This window comes from Silene latifolia, chromosome 9 (genome assembly GCF_048544455.1).
Source record: "Silene latifolia isolate original U9 population chromosome 9, ASM4854445v1, whole genome shotgun sequence".
Taxonomy (NCBI): Eukaryota; Viridiplantae; Streptophyta; class Magnoliopsida; order Caryophyllales; family Caryophyllaceae; genus Silene; species Silene latifolia.
The window spans coordinates 32645671-32665878 of record NC_133534.1 but is presented as its reverse complement, the minus strand read 5'-3'; the positions used below and the strand labels follow the sequence as shown (position 1 = coordinate 32665878).

The window sequence follows — 20208 nt, the reverse complement described above, 5'->3', positions numbered from 1 at the left end:
AAGTAGCTAGATTATCTTAATTACCTTTCAAATGGATACATCCACCTATATTGGACGGGTCCCCCAACTTTGGCTTCATATGGCAAATGAACCGGTAGATGCTCCATAGAGTTAAAAAATGCAGGAGGAAAGATCATTTCAAGCTTACACAATATCTGTGGTATTTGCTCTTCTAGACGAATCATGTCATCAACACATATTGAAGAGGCACATAAATCTCGGAAGAATTGACTAATCTCAACAACTGCATTCCAAACGTTTGTCGGCACGAGGTGTTTCAAAGCAACGGGTAATAATCGCTCCATGAATACATGACAATCATGACTTTTCAAGCCTTGCAACTTCAGCTTCTTAATATCAACACATCGACTAAAATCTGATGCATACCCATCAGGAAACTTCAAATTTTGTAACCACTCACACAATACTTTTCTCTTAGCTTTGTCGAGAGTGAAAATGGATGTTGGCTTAGACCCGTCGCCGCGAATGTGTAATTTGGGACGATGACAAAATTTCTGCAAATCTTTTCTAGAAGCAATGCTATCACATTTTTCACCTTCTACATCCATGATCATGTCAATTAGTTGCTCAAAGAAATTCTTTTCTATGTGCATTACATCCAAATTATGTCTTATCAACATTGTCTTCCAATAAGGAAGGTCCCAAAGAGTGCTTCTTTTAAACCAACCGTTTTTCTGCTTTTTCAATTCTTTAAATTCTTCCTCGGTACCATCAATAGGGGATGGTAAATCACATACCGTCTTCCATATCTCATCCCAAGCACTCGTTTCGGAGGGGCATCAAGCACCTCTTTACCTTTTGTGAAAGCTTTCTTGTTCTTCCTATGTGGATTTCCCTCTCGTAAGAAGCATCTATGACAATCAAACCAGCTTATTTTCTTGCTATTGGAAAGCCAAAATGCTTTACTTTCCTCCATGCAACAAGGACATGCTTTTTGTCCTTGTGTAGACCACCCATATAGCATACCATAGGCGGGAAATTCATTTATTGTCCACAAAAGGGAAGCTTTAAGTTGAAAATTTTGTTTTTTAGACACATCATAAGTTTCCACCCCAACTTCCCACAAATATTTCAACTCCTCCACCAATGGTTGTAAATAAACATCCAAATTACGTTTCGGGCTTTTTGGTCCGAGAACAATAAGTGACAAGAAGATAAATGGTCTTTTCATACATAACCAAGGTGGTAAATTGTATGGTGTGACCATAACGGGCCAACAAGAATACTTCCTCCCAAAATTACCGAAAGGATCAAATCCATCCGTACACAAGCCAAGTTGTATATTGCGGGGTTCCTTGGCAAAATCAGGATACATCTGATCAAATCGTTTCCATTCTTCCCCATCACTAGGATGACTCATCTTCCCCGGAGCACGTGTGTTTTCTTTGTGCCATCTCATTTGTTCGGCAATGTTTTTGGTGGCATAGATTCTTTGAAGTCTTGGTGCAAGAGGAAAGTAAAACAATTGGTTACATGCTATTGGTTTCTTACTCTTTTTGGCCCTCTTACTACCGTTGCCTTTTTTCAACACCAAAACTGTATCTCCTTCACTTGTCTCATATCTATCCGCCCCACAATCTTTACATTTGTCAAGCAAAGCATCATCTTTCCAAAATAGCATACATCCTTCAGGACATGCATCAATCTTTTCATGCGGTAACTGAAGACCTTTAACTACTTTTTTGGTAGTATAGAAACTTCGTGTCATGATATTATCATCGGGGAAAGATTCCTCAAGTAACGAGGCAATGCCATCAACAGCAACAAATGGCATATTGAACTCACATTTCAAGGTAATTAGCCTAGAAGCGGCTTGTAACAATGTCATTCTGCTTCCTTCATACAAGGGTTTTTCTGAGGCTTTTAACATGTCAAGAAAGGCTTTTGCTTGTGGGTGTGGCGGTTGTTCTTCAGAAATAGTTGTATGGTCATAATTATTAAAAATAGTGGAATCCATAGCATCAACAACCATCTCTCTATATGGGTTCTCATCATTTTGTATTTGTTGGGTGTGAGTTTGTTCATGAATTGGAGAATATGCTTCTCCATGTGAAATCCAATTGTAATAATTTGGTTTAAACCCGTTTATAATGAGATGTTCTTCTACTACAATGTCAAGCTGGTATTTCAGGTTTTTGCATTTGGCACAAGGGCACCTAAGTTTTTTATCTACCAAGTCATATTCATCTTGTTGTTTAGCAAATTCAATAAACTCGCTAACACCCTTTATAAATCTAGCAGTAGGACGTCTTTTCTTATTGGAATGGTCTAATCTTCCGTCATACATCCATGAACGTTCCAATCTCTTCATTTTAATCTAAAGAAGACCCCAAAGTAATTTAAACATTTTTAAAAAATAACAATAATATTACATACAAAATTTAAACATTATACTCCACATTATACAATAAACATATGAAAACAATATATAAATATTGTCAATAAGTAATCCATCTTCGTATGGGGTCCTTATCACTCCAACCTAAACCCGTCAATGTACGTTTCAAGTCACTAGCAAACACACTTGTAATTTATTAATGAGGAAAAAATTCGGCAAAATTCCCTTCATTCTCCAAATACACATATACATGTATTCGGAGAACATTAAAGGGATCGCCACCAAACTCATTCCTCATTAATAAATCACAAGTACGTGTTTACTACCTAAATGACTTGAAACGTACAAAGACAAATCCCGAAATGGGGACTATTCAAGAATTACTCCTAATGAGTAATTCTTGAACGGGTACTAAGTCAACATCAAATCAAACAACAACACAATCAAGTACTAAATTAATTAAGTCAATCAATAGCCCAATTCAACCACATAATAAAGGCTTCTATCCTAAAGTCCGTAACATAATTTGAACTAAAATTAGTAAATTTAAAAGGTAACTGGTAAGAGGAGGTTACCTAATCAAGTAAAAGCAAAAATGAAAAGAAAACAAGAAGCAACAGCTACCGCGTGCGGTGGTGCCTAGCAACAGCGTGACAACCCCCCGAAAAGAGAAAAGAAAAACAAAAATAACAAGGTTATTCTACCTCAATTCATCAATAACATGAATTATCAAACTAAATTTATCAAAATCAAGTCCTAAAGAAGGTTCTACTTAGCTAATAGCTAATTTCTCTTAATCCAAAAGACGGTTCCACTTAGCTAATTCCATTAATGCAAAAGACGGTTTCACTTAGCTTAATATTAATAATAATACGACGGTTTCACTTAACTTAGTAATAATAATAATAATAATATTAATTAAGACGGTTTCACTTGCTTAATACTAATGATAATGAGACGGTTTCACTTAGCTACCAACACCAAACACCACCCCACGACCCACCCCAACCAAGCCCACCACGACCGACCGCCGGCCGACCGCCACCCACCGAACCACCCCCACCCATAACCCTAAACCTAGATAAAAACCCCCTTAATCATTCCCTTTTAATTCAAACACAAATTAAACTAAATCTAACTACAAATTAAACTAAATCTAACTACAAATTAATCAAACATACTAACTACAAATAAATCTAACCAACTAACAACAAATTAATCAAACTAACTATAAATTAATCTAACAAATTAAACTAAATAAACTGAAATTAAACAAAAACAACTAACCTAATTAAAGAGGGTGGATGTGGCGGTGGAAATGGCGGTGGAAGGGTGGTTGTGTGGTGTTGTTGGTTGGTGTCGTCGTTCGCCAAATCGCTCGCTCGTCCCCCTTTTTTTTTGTTTCGCAAAGAGTAAAGTAGGAGAGAGGGGCTGAAAGTAATAAAAAATTTGGCGACTGACTTTTTGAATTTGGCGACTGAAAATCAGTCGCCAAATTTGGCGACTACCCTAATTTCAGTCGCTAAATTCAAAAAGTCAGTCGCCACGTAGATTCCCTTTTTAAAATGACAGCCTGGTTTGTACTAAAAATTTTAGCGACTGATTGTCAATTCAGTCGCCAAATCCAAATTTTCGGTCGCCACGTTTGATTCCTTTTTGGAAAAAGTCAGTCGCCATATTGGCGACTAATTTCAGTCGCCAATTTGGCGACTACTTCTTTCAGTCGCCAAATTTCGGTCGCCTGTTTCAAGTTTTCTTGTAGTGTCTCACACCGCCAACCACTGCCACCTACACCCTACACCCACCACACCGACGCAACCACCACCAGGGACGCCGACACAACCACCACCAGCGACGTCGCCTGTCCACGCTACCCCATATCCTCAACCACTAAACACCACACCAACACCTTCAGTAACTCTCCCACCCCACCAACCACCACCAACACCTTCCTCGGCCACACCACTGCAACCACCCGACGCCGGCCACACAAGATCTGGTGTTTTAAGGGGTGGGGGAGGGGTTTTCAAAGGGTTGTGGTGGATTTTTTAGAATGAATAAGGTGTTTGGGGTCGGGATTGTGGTGTTTGTTGAGGGTGTGAGGCGCGGTGATTAGGTTCGCCGTGGGGTACCGTGAGGAAGATCGTCGGCGCCGCTACTTATGGTGGTGTCGGTGTAGATAATGGTGGCGGGTGGTGGGTAATGGTGATGGGTAATGGTGGTGGAGGTGGTGGATGTTGGCTTTTAATTCCCTTTTCCTCTAATTGTCAACCAAACACCCAAGTATAATATGGGTGATCCCATTCATTTCCCTCTCTTACCCTTTCTTGATTTCATTCTCTTACCCTTTCCCGTACCAAATGCCCCTTGAATCCTCTTATCCCTATCTTGTATAAATACCAAGTATTTCACTAATGGAAGGATACAATTCATTCAACCAAAAACACTTGTTGATTGTGATTATCATTGTTAGTTTGTTACGTTTATTATCATGGTATCAGTGTTTTAAAAAAAAAAAAAAAATACAAAAAATAATGTCTGCGTCCTCTGTCTTCTTCAATCAATGGCCATATTTCCCTGTACAGTAACTCCAAATTGGAGCTCATATCAATTCTTATCTCCTCACATAACAAAATCTTGTCTTTAGCTTCCTTTGTTTCCCGTATGGAGGCAACCTATTTAGCATAACTTATTCTTCACCGTGAATGACAAAGGACGTTGATTCCGCTTCCGCTTCCGAACCCAAAATCGATTGGCCGTGCTAATATGCTGATTTTCAAGGCCAATTCCTCTACTTCTCATGACCGACTTAATGGTATGTCCTCCGATTGGATAATTGACACCGGTGCGTCACACCATGTCACTGGTGATGTAAGGTGGCTGACTGATTCGTACAACATCTCGCCGCGAGCGGTTAGTCTCTCTAATGGGCTCTCGGTTACGGCCAATATGGCTGGCACAGTTCACTTGACTGCTACTTTGGTTATTCGAGATGTTCTTTTTGTTCCTAGTCTCACTTGTAATCTTATTTCCGTCTCCCAGTTGGTTGCTGCCACTAATTATTCTCTTCATTTTACTAATAATTCTTGTATAATTCAGGACCCTTCCATGAAGACGAGGATTGGAGCCGGTGAGTTAAGGGATGGGCTCTACTTCTTGCGTGCGGTGGCAGGGACGGTGGTGAATCGGGTAAGCACTGCGAATATTTTCGATTTATGGCATCGACGGCTTGGACATCCGTCAAATAAAATTGTCAAGTTACTTCCTCCTATTAGTAATTTAAAAGCTACCTTTGAGCATAATTGTGAGATTTGTCATTTTGCGAAACATAGTCGGACTAGTTTTCATTTGAATAATAACAAGGCTTCTGCAATTTTCGATTTAATCCATTGTGATTTGTGGGGTCCTTATCGTACTCGTTCTTCTTGTGGTGCCAAGTATTTTCTTACCATTGTCGATGATTGTTCTCGGGCAGTATGGGTGTATTGTTACTTGATAAGACGGAAGTAACGGAAATGTTCATGAGTTTTTTAGCCATGGTTGAAAACCAATTTTCACGCCGAGTCAAAATTGTTCAGTCGGATAATGGTACTGAGTTTGAACCTATGGCCAGCCATTTCTTTAAACATGGTATAATTTTTCAGCAGTCTTGCGTCGGTACTCCACAACAAAATGGGCGCGTCGAGCGTAAGCATCGCCATATTTTAAATGTGGCTCGTGCTCTAATGTTTCAAGGTAACCTTCCGACTTTTTTTTGGGGTGAATGTGTGTTGATAGCTGCTCATTTAATAAACCGGACTCCCTCCATTCTTTTAAACAATAAAACGCCTTTTGAGTTTTTATTTGGCTCCGTTCCTTCTTATGATAATCTCCGCGTTTTTGGTTGTTTATGTTTCGTACACAACCAAAATACTCGTGGTGATAAGTTTGCCAAAAGGAGTCAAAAGTGTGTCTTTGTTGGCTACCCACATGGCAAGAAAGGCTGGAAAGTTTATGAAATCGAGACGGGTAAAGTCTATGTGTCTCGAGATGTTCATTTTTATGAGAATAGCTTCCCGTATTGTGATAAAGACGATGTTGACGGTGTTAGCACTCGGGTTCAGCCACTTATACCCGAGGAGCTCACACCCTCTCCCGGGGAAAACCCTTCTGTCCATTCTCACGCGGGGGAGAGTGCTGGCCTTGACTCGGGTACAGGGGAGTGTAACACCTCGGAATCTGATGGAGTTTTGGTTGATCCGACGGGGTCTGATGGCGGGGGGAGTGTAGATGATCAGACGGGTTCCAAGAGATCGGTTACTCCTCCTGCTCCTGAATTGGGTCGTGGAAAACGGGCTAAGCGGCTGCCTCCGCATTTAAATGATTATGTTCTCAACACCACCACTGTCTCTACTGCTGCACAACCCGACTCACCAAGCTCCACATCCTCAGGTACTCCCTATGCTATTACTAATTACATTAATTGTCACAAATTTTCTCCTCGACATAGTCATTTTCTTGCAGCTATTACTACGGGTGTTGAACCTCCCAATTTTCGAGTTGCGATTAATGATCCTAATTGGTGCCAAGCTATGTAAGACGAGATAACAGCGCTAGAAAATAATGGGACATGGGAACTTACCGAACTTCCACATGGCAAGAAAGCTCTCGGTTTCCGGTGGGTTTACAAAATTAAATATAAATCCGATGGAATTATTGAGAGGTATAAAGCTCGGTTGGTTATCTTTGGGAATCATCAGGTTGAAGGCATTGATTATGGTGAGACTTTTGCACCCGTTGTTAATATGGTGACTGTTCGAACTTTGCTCGCGGTTTCTGCTATCAAAAATTGGGAGCTTCATCAAATGGATGTGCATAATGCATTTTTGCACGGTGATTTATCCGAAGAGGTTTACATGAAGTTACCACCTGGTTTCAGTCGAGGAAAAGAGGGTAAGGTGTGTCGTCTACGGAAGTCTTTATATGGACTTCGTCAGGCGCCGCGTTGTTGGTTTGCAAAATTGGGAACCGCCTTGCGTGACTATGGTTTTATTCAATCTTATTCCGATTACTCCCTTTTCAGTTATTCTAGAAAAGAGGTATGTCTACACGTTTTGGTTTACGTGGATGATCTCGTTATTGCCGGGAATAGTTCAGCGGCCATTAAATTATTTAAAGACTATCTTGGGACTCGTTTCCATATGAAAGATTTGGGTCGTCTGAAATATTTTCTGGGGATAGAGGTTGCTCGTAGCTCTGAAGGGATTTATTTATGCCAACGAAAATATGCTCTTGATATTATTTCCGAGTCCGGTCTTTTGGGTGCTAAACCCGCGATTACTCCCATTGAGCAACATCACCAGCTTGCTCTTGCTTCTGGCGATTTTCTCGAGGATGCAGAGCAATATCGCCGTCTTGTGGGGCAATTGGTTTATCTTGCACTCACCCGTCCAGATCTTTCCTATGTTGTTTTATACTGTCTCAGTTTTTGCACAAACCACGCAAATAGCATATGGATGCCGCTCTTCGGGTTGTTCGTTATCTTAAGGGGAGGCCGGGCCAAGGAATTTTGTTACGTTCCGACATTTCTCTTACTATCTCTGGATGGTGTGATTCGGATTATGCAGGTTGCCCCTTAACTCGACGTTCTCTTTCGGGCTGGGTTGTATTTGTCGGAGATTCTCCCGTATCTTGGAAAACGAAGAAACAGCAAATTGTGTCTCTTTCTAGTGCCGAAGCTGAATACAGGTCCATGACTGCAGTTTTATGCGAGTTAAAGTGGTTAGTGGGTCTGTTTTCTAGCCTCGGTCTCTCTATTCCTCGACCTTTGAATCCTTACAGTGATAGTAAGTCCGCTCTACATCTGGCTCAGAATCCCGTGTTTCATGAGCGAACTAAGCATATGGAGGTGGACTGTCACTTTATTCGTGATGCTATTTTGGATGGTTTGATACGACCGTCTCATGTTGCCACAAACTCGCAGATTGCTGATATCTTTACGAAGGCTTTAGCATCGTCACAGTTTGATTTACTACTTCGCAAACTGGGCATTCATGATCTCCATGCTCCAGTTTGAGGGAGAGTATTAGACCGTGTATTAGCATTGACCCGAGGCCGACTTATCGTAATCCCAAGGCAAACTTATTGTAGTCCCAAGGCCAATACATTGAATCCTCTTATCCCTATCTTGTATAAATACCAAGTATTTCACTAATGGAAGGATACAATTCATTCAACCAAAAACACTTGTTGATTGTGATTATCATTGTTAGTTTGTTACGTTTATTATCATTATTTTTCTATTTTACTTTTTTTTAATTACGGTGGCGCCGAGTTTCGATGCCACCGGATGGCGCCCTATCGCCATCCTTAACTAGAATGTACTACTCTACAATGATTGCGGCTAAGAAGTTCAACTCGTTGCTTTAGTTAATTCTCATACTCCGTAATTGCTCAATTAGTAATATTTCCTATCTCAATCAATTGTTTAACATTAATTAGCAAATACTAACCATAAAGTAAAAAGTAGATAAATAAAAATAAATATTAAAGAATACGCTAAGGACCTCAACTATTACTATCTTTCCAATTAAGAACTTAATTATCAAATTTTTCGTTAACTTTTATTTATCTCTCATCACCTTTGACTGAACACAAATTTTTATGTGACGGTCACAAGCTTGTGCCATCTCACAACCATTTTAATAGCACTTAATTAGTTTTTTTCAAAGCTAAGACCCCTGATCAGTGGCGGAGCCAGAATTTGTACTCAGGGGCGAAAATTTTAGGGAGGGGGGGGGGGGTTAATTTTATAAGGTGCACTCGACAAAATTTCGAAAAATTTAACTAAAAATTACAAAAATCTTTTCCGCCGCTGATTTCCCCGCTTCGTTTTTCTCATGTTGTGCTGCGCTTCTTATTTGCCACGACGATGTTACGGGTGCTTAGCTAAAACTTTTTTTTAGAGACACGTATCTCTCGTTCATCCATCATACTAAAGTTAGAAATACAACAATTAATTTCAAATATACTAGTTTTAAACCCGTGCAAAATTGCACGGGTATGTATTTGGGCCAGTATTAATGTTTTTGGATGTATATTTGTGATGGGGCATATTCTGCACCGCTAACCAAGTCAACATAGTGAGCAAGGTCAAGGATATCCACAGCAAAGTCAACGACTTAGACAGTCCAGCCGATGCAACCCATCGGCCTGTCACCTGGGGTCTCGGCCTGGCAACCAGCCAGCTGGGACACGTACCCGCGTACTCATATCCAAGACCCTCGGCCGGCCTGCTATGGGTCCATCGGCCGAGGGTAGAACGGTCTTTTCACCTGCTAGCCACTTGGCCACTTGGCCACTACGTGACAAAAGGTGAAAGTCTATAAATACTCCTCAACCTTCATTGAGGAAAGGATCCAAAAAATTAACCGAAGAATCACTATTCATCTGGTAATATCTCCCTTATCTCTCTACAATACATCCTTAGCCAAGTAATAACAACTTATCCCTCTAAGTTTACTGACTTGAGTGTCGGAGTGAGTACGCTTGGCACAAAGCCAAGCCCTCAGTTCGTTCATTGTTGCAGGAGAGGCCGAGAGGAACGATAGAGACGAGGGATCCAACTCAAGACATCATTCTACAAGCCACGGGTGGTAACAACACTTGCTCTGGAATTACACCCGGAACAATTGGCGCCGTCTGTGGGAAAGACACTAGAAGCTAGTCACATTCATTCCCAAACAAAAAAAAAACATAAACAAAAAAAAAAACCCACCCCAAAAGCCAAGAAGATGTCGAAACAACAAGAGGCATTCGTGACCGACGAAACCGAATTCTGCCAAGATGATACCGTCCGCAAATCTGGAGTTGTGCAACTCTCCGCCGGTCAAGTGATTCAACCGGAGTACGGGATGCCAATAATACCAGACACTCCGCTGCCTGCCGACCAGGTCACCATCATGGGACATGTGGTTGACACAGCAAAACTAAAGATGCTCGTGGACCTAATTGGGAGTACGCCGGCTCACACTGTCACGCCGACAAGAGCGGCGGAAACCGTCCAGGTGACCAGGGCCCGAAACGTGACCCCAAGAAACTTGAACGGAGCATTAGGAGAAGCTGACCCTGTCAAGACACCGGAGGAGCCCAAAGTGGTCGTGGTAGACCTAAGTCCTTCTCGCACTCATGAGAAGACAGTGTCGCCGCGGCACGAACGAGGCACACCCCGAGGAGCGAAAGAAGCCCAACTCGTCGAGTTGGAGAAGAAGCCCGACTCACCGGCCGGAGGAGAAAGTCCTTCTCGCTACGAGGAGAGAAGCCGGACTAGGAATGCGAGGAGCCGATCGCCGCGTGTCGTTCGATATGTGGTCGACAGCCCCTCGCCGCCTACGTCCTAGAAGTCCAGTGCCGACTAAGTCAAGTTACCACCTATAGCATACAAAGGGGAAGGTGACCCGACCGACCACGTCGAGGCTTACGAGTCTCACATGTCAGTATGGGAGCAACCTGATGAGGTTTGGTGCCGAATCTTCCCAACGACACTGCATGGGATGGCACAAAGTTGGTACAAGGGGCTACCCGACGGGGTCGGTATCTTTATTACGCCGACCTAAAAGACGCATTCCTAGCCCAAGATTCCCGCAACAAGAGGAGGGCCGTGGAGACATCGGACCTCCCGACTATCGACAGGAGGGAGGCGAGTCCCTCCGGAGTTATGTGAAGAGGTTCGACGCCAAGGTTCAACAAATTCGCGAGCCGAGCAATGAACCGGCGCCTTCACGCGATGAAAGGCCTCCCAAGGGGAGACCTAAAAACGAGCTCATCAAGAGCGGCGGCCCGACCTTGGACGCCGCCAGAAATTGGCCGATCAAGCCATTAAAGTGGAGGACTATCACAAAACCTAGGTAGGCCCTAGCGAGGCCAAACCCTCGAGAAAAGAAGAGCCGGGAGGACAACCCGGATGAAGGACGCCGTGACAATAATCGGTCACGGTGCAGTGAAAGACGCCGTGACAATAATAGGCCACGGTCTGATAAATCTGCCAGAAACAGGACTCGACGGGCGCCGGGTGGAGTTCGGGATCGTACCACCGAGGCGATATAATGATAAAACCCCCTCGTCGTATCGGCCGCCGAGGTCTTCGCCCCGAGCAAAAACGAGGGCCGAAAGTGGGAAAGGCCCCCAAGCCGAAGGGAGACGGTGACACGAGCCAAGATCTTGTGTACCACGGCCACACCGGTCACCTTATCGACAACTCGCCGCATCGAAGAATGCCATTGAAGAACTGATCCGGAAGGGGAGCCTCGGCAAATACGTTGCCAAAGGCCAAAAGATCGACGCCGGCGGTTCGGATAAGAAATCCGTCCTTGAACGGATAGGAGTGATCCATGTTGTCATCGGGGGCAACGAGAACGGAGGGTCCGCTCATGGGCACAAACGGCACCTGAACGAGCTATATCAGGCCATCAACTTTGTGCCCAACACAGCGATCCTCGCTTCCAACATCCCCGATATGACTATTGGAAGGAAGGACTACGAAGGAGTCATCGCTCCTCACAAATGACCCACTTGTAGTCAATTTGGACATATCCAACCACCTGGTCAAGAGGTGCCCGATTGACACAGCGCCTACACGAACATCATGTTCGGGGAGTGCTTCCTCGGCCTCGGTCCGAGAGTCAAGGACTTAAGCCCCCGCACCAATCCACAGTACACTTCTCGGGGCCGGCTGGTACCACTGGGTCAATCGACCGCCTATGATGTTCGGCGAAGGGAATGCGGCTAAGAATGTCCTAGCCGAGTTCGTGGTCATTGACGGCTCGTCCGCCTACAACGTTCTCATAGGCCGAGTCACTCTGAGCGAGGCCGACGCAGTGATGTCCATCCGGGCCCTAACACTGATGTATGTCTCGGACCGGGGGGAAGCGCATAAGCTCGTCTCCAAGGACGAGAATGACGAGGTGGTCAACGTCCAGATAGCTGCCAGAGGATGCAACATGCAATCCCTCAAAGTGGAAAAGAAGTCAGAGAAAGGAAAAAATCCATCCTTACAACAGGAGGGCGACCTCATGGATGCAACTAGCGGCTGACTGGGAAGGTGTACCTTTGACGAGCCATTAGGACGCTGGTAATCTCGGGAAAACTTTGTATAGCAGCGGAGGTGCCAAGATAGCTGTGGGCACCCCAACGCATGTTTATACCTAATGAAAAATCGTCCAAGTCTTCCATCAAAGTGTCCATTTTTTCCCCATCGGTCATTAACAGGAAGAAGATGCCGGCTCACACTGTCACACCGACAAGAGCGGTAGTCTCCATAAAGAAGCAGGCACCGTCGCAGTCACCCCAAGTAGTAGACGCCACGGCAGTCACCCCAAGAGGTTTGACGCCGTCGCAGTCACTCCAAGTGGTAGACGCCACGGCCGTCATCAAGAAATAGACGCCAGCTCACACTGTCACACCGACAAGAGCGGTAGTCTCCATAAAGAGGCAGGCACCGTCGCAGTCACCCCAAGTAGTAGACGCCACGGCAGTCACCCCAAGAGGTTTGACGCCGTCGCAGTCACTCCAAGTGGTAGACGCCACGGCCGTCATCAAGAAATAGACGCCAGCTCACACTGTCACACCGACAAGAGCGGTAGTCTCCATAAAGAGGCAGGCTGTGACACCCTCATTTATTGCAGAAAAGTAAACACGTAATTCTAGAATAGAACTGCATGGATATGTTTGTAATAGGTTCATTTGGGTAAAACCTGTAATTTTTAAAACCTGAACCTGTTATAAAGATATCCAAATTGGAAGGTGTCAAACATACAAGGTCTAACTAGAAGTTTCATAACATAACCATCGCTAAAGTCGCGAATAGCAAATTATACAACTAAATGTAAAGAGGGAGACATATGTCCCTAAAATGTATGTGACATAAAAAGGGTTTAAGGGTCACCATAAAATAAAGCCAATCTAGGTCCCAAGGTTACTTTGCTCGCTAGCTCGTCCATGTACCCCATATATGCATCACCTACCTGTCATTCGCATTTTATACAAATACGAAAGCCACGGTCGATGGGGGAGTAACTCCGAGTTCTCCCAACCACGAAATGTCATAATTAATATAACATGTAAACATAAGAATATGAATACGAATCACACACTGCCTTAGCATATAGATGCTAAGGCAATCGTGCTTATCATGTGAACAACAATATAACGCCACATAGTCCTAGCATGTGAATACTAGACCGACTCATACTACACTATCATGTGAATCACATAACATCCAGGAATCCAAACTCTATCAACCATAGCCGGCTTGCATCTCACCTTCTATGATTCATAGAATCATCAAACAAGAAAGGGCAATATATCAAAGACAGGCATAAGTTCTTAGCCCCGTCAATAGTCACTTTGTAACTCGAGTCTATACCACGAGGTAGGGAAGGTAATCGAACCGGTATCTTGGCTCAGCGGTTACTATTAAGAAAACATGGCCAAGAGACAACACAACCCTAGCCTAAAATCTGCGCAGACCTAGACATGCGGATACACACCACCGCACCCAAGACCCACAACTTTTTTTAAAACAAAGTGAAGTGAGTACCCTAAGGACACCACCGAAGGGTTGGCTAGTACTTAAGCTGACCCCATACTATCAAAATAAGTACCTGAGGTCATGCCCCAACTTGGATATAAATCCACTAGTCAGGAACACAAAGGCTATCAAGCAGTGAACATATACTCGTCAGAGACTATAAAGACCTATCTATGATGAAGGCCGAAATACTCACCTAGAACCTAGTCCCAGCTAGTCCCAGCTTGAATACTTTATCCCACACCACACAAGACTCACCACACAAGTCAAGTAAGACACCCACTTAACCATAAGAGGGCAAAAAGTCCAACTTACCAACATAAATGCTAACATTCTATCATGTGAAAGGCTATATAAATGTCTATTCAACAGACAATCCAACAATATCCTCAATATCAATAATAATCCAAACTCCAGCTAACCGTTAATCTCATAATTCATGAGAACAAGCTAAAATGGCAACAAGACAAGAAGACTGAAGTATAAGGCAACCAATTCATCCAACAACCAACATGTGAAATGATAATTACAACTATTAAGGCATCAACATAAAACATCCAAAAACAACCAATCTCACCTCAAAGACAAACCCTCGACCCGAGTCCCGCGACGGGTCATCGGTCAAATCGAGGCTGACTGGTTTAAACCTAGCTTGACCAAACTCGTTCGGTCAATCTGGCCCAGCTCAGAGTCTTGGCCTACTTTGGCCCAAATTACAAATTTTATTGCTATATTATTCTCATGCTATTTCCAATTTCTATCATGTGAAAAATGAAAGTAAAACATTATCAATCACCTAAACACTTAACAAACAACAAGCACCACATTTACTACTAATGTGACATTAACTCGTCGAGTAACTCGGAATAGTTACCTTAAGCTAGCAAAGAGACAAGCAATAACTTGAGAAAGCTTCTAAAACCCAAAATTACTCTTCCTCTTCAACCACATATGAGCCACCTAAAATAACTGTGAAAGGACGATATTAACGAATTATCTTTATATAAAATATGAGACGGAAATTAATTTAAATCAAAACATGTAAATCATATTCATTAGCTACTGTCATATGTTCATAAACCATTATGAACCTCCCTTTTGACAGGCATACCAAGAAAATTGTCACAACTTTTACGCCCTAGAAATAGTCCCATAAAGCACCATTTTATCCGTCCCAAAACTGAGCCCAACTCAGCCTGTCACGGCTCCCAAAACCGAGGCCAAAACAGCCCACACGGCCTCCATTTCGACTTTCCCAAAACAATCGAAGGCTGCACAAAAACTGTACCAAAACAGTTCAATCAATCCTAAACCAGTCCTAAACCGAGTCAAAACAGTCCCAAAATGTCCCAAAGTACTGCAAAGCGGACTTAAAAAAAGTCCTAATTTCTCGCACAATACCACAACTAAACAAGATCCCAAATAGCATCCCAAAACAATCCCTACATGTCGATACACCGTCTCAAATATACCACTTACTAGCTAGCATCCCAAATGATCCCTAGAGGTCAGTATACACCGTCTCAATCATCTCCACATATCAGTATACACCGTCTCAACTATACAACTGACTAATTAACATCCATAATGATCCCTATATATAATTATACACCGTCTCAACTATAAAACAGACTAACCAAATTTTCAAAATACACAAATTTAACAAGTAATACTTGAGTAACCTATCATTATTACCTTTTTCCGATTGAACTAATCATTTATGACTAACAAATATTCTACCACACCGTCTATTTTAGTACATACAACCGTCTTATAATAAACAAAGCTAAAAATATAAATTGGGTTTGTAAAAATACATAACGAAAATGAATTTTACTTACAACGGATTGACGAAAACGACGAAAGGAGCGCTATGGAACAAAAATAGTTGAAAACGGATAAGGAACGCAAGCACCGACGCGTCGATTAACAGATCAAATTTCAAAGAACGATTTAAAAAGGAAGGAAAAAGAAGGAAGAAGAAGAAAACAGGCGTGCGTTGTTTATAAATGAGACAAAGAAACTGCTAGCCTGCTATTTATTATACGTACGTTTCTTCGTCGTTAAGAAACTTCGATCGTTATTAAAACCGTTTGAGTTAAATTTAACCGATTTAAGTAAAAGTTTCAAGAATAAAAAGCGGAATCAATAATAAATAAATTTAATGAGTGAAAATAAAATAAACTCAGCTAGTTAACGGAAATAATACGATATCAGCTTGAATCGGAATTATTAGCGATTTTTACGAAACTAACGGATATTAATAAAAATTGCTATTTTAGTGAAATAAGCTCAAAATAGCTAATTGGACGGTTTTGTTCCCAAAATCCATCTCGGGTTCACTTAAAACAACTTTCATAAGGACTCGTAAAGAAACGGAAATTATTAAATAAATAAACTCGAACTAATTTCAATAAACTCGAACTAACTTTAAATAAACTTATTAATGATTATTAAAATTAACGTATCGACTTATGATGAAATTAATTAATTAGCTAAGCATATATATATAAATCGTCAAATGATGTAATTAAATTCAAAATAGCAATTAAAAGAATTTTATCCAACTTAATAAAATACGGGGTGTTACACAGGCACCGTCGCAGTCACCCCAAGTAGTAGACGCCACGGCAGTCACCCCAAGAGGTTTGACGCCGTCGCAGTCACTCCAAGTGGTAGACGCCACGGCCGTCATCAAGAAATAGACGCCAGCTCACACTGTCACACCGACAAGAGCGGTAGTCTCCATAAAGAGGCAGGCACCGTCGCAGTCACCCCAAGTAGTAGACGCCACGGCAGTCACCCCAAGAGGTTTGACGCCGTCGCAGCCACCTCAAGTGGTAGACGCCACGGCCGTCATCAAGAAATAGACGCCAGCTCACACTGTCACACCGACAAGAGCGGTAGTCTCCATAAAGAGGCAGGCACCGTCGTAGTCACCCCAAGTAGTAGATGCCACGGCAGTCACCCCAAGAGTTCGACGCCGTCGCAGTCACTCCAAGTGGTAGACGCCACGGCCGTCATCAAGAAATAAGACGCCAGCTCACACTGTCACATCGACAAGAGCGGCCGTCATTACCAATAAGCGTACGCTCTCACACACACACCGACAAGAGCGGCAATCACCCTCGAAAAGACGCCGCGCGATTCGCCCGGCGCGATTGATACTCGCAGAAACGATCAAAACGCCTTAAAAACGTTTAAACACAGTTGGGATGCGCACTCTAGACTGCCTCGGCCAGGCCGAGGCGAAAACAAAAAGTCAACTCAGACGGAAAAAAAAAAAAAAAAAAAAAAAAAAAAAGAAGACCTCGGCCAAGCCAGAGGCAAAGTGAAGACGCTAAGTACAGTTGATACGCTCAACTATTAGCGCAAGAAAACTCAAAGTGAGGTAAAGACCTCGGCCAAGCCGAAGATAAAAGAAACGAACTCTTATTAAAAATGATAAGTTACAAGTGAGGAGAATACAGACGACGGCCGTCCCCATAAGGATAAGCCAAAACACAACCTACCAAAGTTGTACAAAATACAAGGAAAAGAAAAACAAAAGATTACATTATTATTTGAAGCGCCAAAAAAATGGCGGGGAGGGAAGGCTTAATAATTGGCTCCCGAACAGCTGAAGCTATTCGAGACGCCGGGTGAGCCTGGTGACGACCGCCCGTCTCCCTATGCCTGTTGCTGCTTGCCATCAGCAGCGGTAGCAGCATCTTCTTCGATGGGCAACCCAGCGGCGTTCTTAGCAGCCTCAGCTGCCCTTGCCCTCTCGGCTTCCTCCTTGGCCGCCTTAGCCTTCTCAGCGAGGGCTGCACTCTCCGCGGCCGCCTCTTTCTCTATCATCACCCTCACCGCCTCCTTGGCCTTCTCTGCCACGGCTTTCTCCTTAGCTTCGAGCTTGTCGTCAAACAGCTCGTCAAATTTGCCCCACGGAAAGGAACCCTCGAGAGGGAAGAGCTCCTCAATCACTTCCCTGGCAGCTTCCTCGGCCAGATCCCGGAATTCGGTGCACATGTTAGGGAGCATGACGGTTTGGAGCATCTCAATGTCCTCCTCCTTTTGTCTAATAATGGCCTCCTTGCTCCGAATCACCTTCCCCTAGATCTGATGCATGCCCCTGAATTCATTCCTCTGTTGGAAATAAAGGTCGGCGTGCCTCTGAACAAGGGCACACTTCTCCAGCAGCTTTGCAACTTCGGCCGCAGCAGCCTCGGCCTTGGCTCTCTCAGCAAGGACCTCCTTTTCAGCGTCCTCCCTGAGTTTTCTCTCAGCCAAGAGCGCTTTCTAAGCATCTCCCCTAAGCCTCTGCTCATTGAGGAGATCCAGCTTCGCCTTCACGGCCACCTTCTTAGTGGCATTAAGCTCAAGGGCGGACTGGGCCACGGCCTTCTCCTGCTCTATAATACGAGCACCGGTCAGCTCGTTCCATCTCGCCACTCCTCGATCGCCTCGCGCTTTCCGCTACAAGCGGGAGGGGGAAGCCTTCAGGATGAAGGGTCGGTGGCGACGTCTCGATCACCAGCCTGCAGCCGGGAGGGGGAAGCCTTCTGGGATGAAGAGTCAGTGGTGACGTTTCGATCACCAGCCTGCAGTCGGGAGGGGGAAGCCTTCTGGGATGAAGGGTCAACGGTGACGTTATGATCACCAGCCTGCGCGGGTTTCTCCCCCACTTGCTGCTCAATAAGAGCGACGGCCGACAGCGGCTGATCTGCAAAAATTTAACGAAAGCATCAGTATCAACATGCATAGACATGCCAGAGAGCCCGTCATCAGCAGCGCCTAATGAACCGGCTAAATCTGAGCCACATGATAGATCAGTACCGTGCTTGGCCTTCTTGGCGGAGGACGCGTTCCTCGCCAAAGGCCAGGCGAAGCAACGACGGGTAGAGGTCGTCTCCTTTCTCTTACGGACAAGGGGAGACCCCTCCTCATCAGAGTCCTTCCCATTGGTGATATCAACGATCTCCACCGTTGCCTTCTGAACAGGGGGAATGGGAGGTGGAATTGATGTCGACGCCATCGCCGCCGAAGACTTTGTTTTTCGCGTATGGCGCGGCATGTTACTAACAACCTTCGCCTGGGCCTCCACCGCATTCAAGCTTTTCAGCTGCTGATCCATGAGATCATTCGGCGACGTCCTGCGGTCATGGGTTAGAGCCTTGGGATGCAAGTTAGCAACGGTTTTATCTTTGTGCAGCCCCATTCTCCGGAGGATATCCTCGATGTGTCCGGTCCAAAGTGGTCTGCGAAGGAAACAAAGCAAGAGTTAAGTAGAAGAAATAAATCGAAGTTCGAGAAACAGGAACACTGAGAGCAGTGATGGGCCTCACACCGACCCCACTCACCCGGTATGAGGCCGACATGACAGAGCGGCTCATCCTGGAGGATGATCTGCGTTGGGGGAATCCATCTTTTCGGCACCCCACTCTTGTCCGCCTCAAAGAGCCTCATCGCCAGCTTCTCATCCTCCTTAAGAGGGACCTTGCTTGGCATCCATCTTGAGCTTTTTCCGGTGACCCATCCGTCGTGCTCCGCCTTAGTCTCACACCGCAAATTAACTTGGTGCTTTGAAAGGAGCGGGCGGCGGATAGTCATCCGGCACCTTAACATACACCCACCGATCTTTCCAGTCCTTGCAAGAAGTAAGTTTGTCAACAGAGACATAACCCTGCTCCGTTTGCACACTGTACCATCCGACGCGGCCAAAGATTGATGGCCGGAGATGATGAAGCCGGCGGAATAAATTCACCGTTGGGGCCTCTCCCTTGAAGAGACAAAGCCAGACAAAGCCGACTATGGTCCTCACAGCCAACGGGTGCAGTTGGGCAACAGCAACGTTCATGGCCCTAATAATGGCCATAACGTACTCATTCAGCGGAAACCGGAGCCCGTACTCCAAGTGCCGCATGTAAACGCCGATGTGACCCGGGGGAGGGCAACAGACCGCCTGACCCTTCTCAGGGATAACAATTTTGTAGTCCCTGCCAAAGAAAAAATGGCCCTCGAAAAATGTCTCGCCAGAACAACTGGCGAACTTATGGGTCCAAGCACGGTCAAGGCGGACCTTACAGGCGTCGCCGTGATCCATAACGTACTGCCTCCCCTCATTAGGACGAGCCTTTTCAAAGATCATCACCAAAATCGTCACGTCATGATCGACATCATCGTCATCCTCCCATTCCTCCAAAACTTGAGGATCAACTTCGGGAGAAGGAGACCTAGGGCCCCCAAACCTTATCGGGATGGCATCTAGTATCCCCTCCCCATCAAGACGCGACGGGGAACC

At 44.4% G+C, this 20208-nt stretch overlaps 1 long non-coding RNA gene across 1 annotated transcript; it reads right to left on the bottom strand.

Annotated features, from left to right (window-relative positions):
• Positions 1–13155: 13155 nt before the first annotated feature.
• On the bottom strand, positions 13156–14890 carry LOC141602573 (uncharacterized). Its single transcript, XR_012524535.1, has 2 exons — positions 14800–14890; positions 13156–13359 (listed from the first exon to the last, which is right to left on the bottom strand). It is a non-coding gene; the product is annotated as an uncharacterized LOC141602573 (long non-coding RNA).
• Between the last annotated feature and the right edge of the window lie 5318 nt (positions 14891–20208).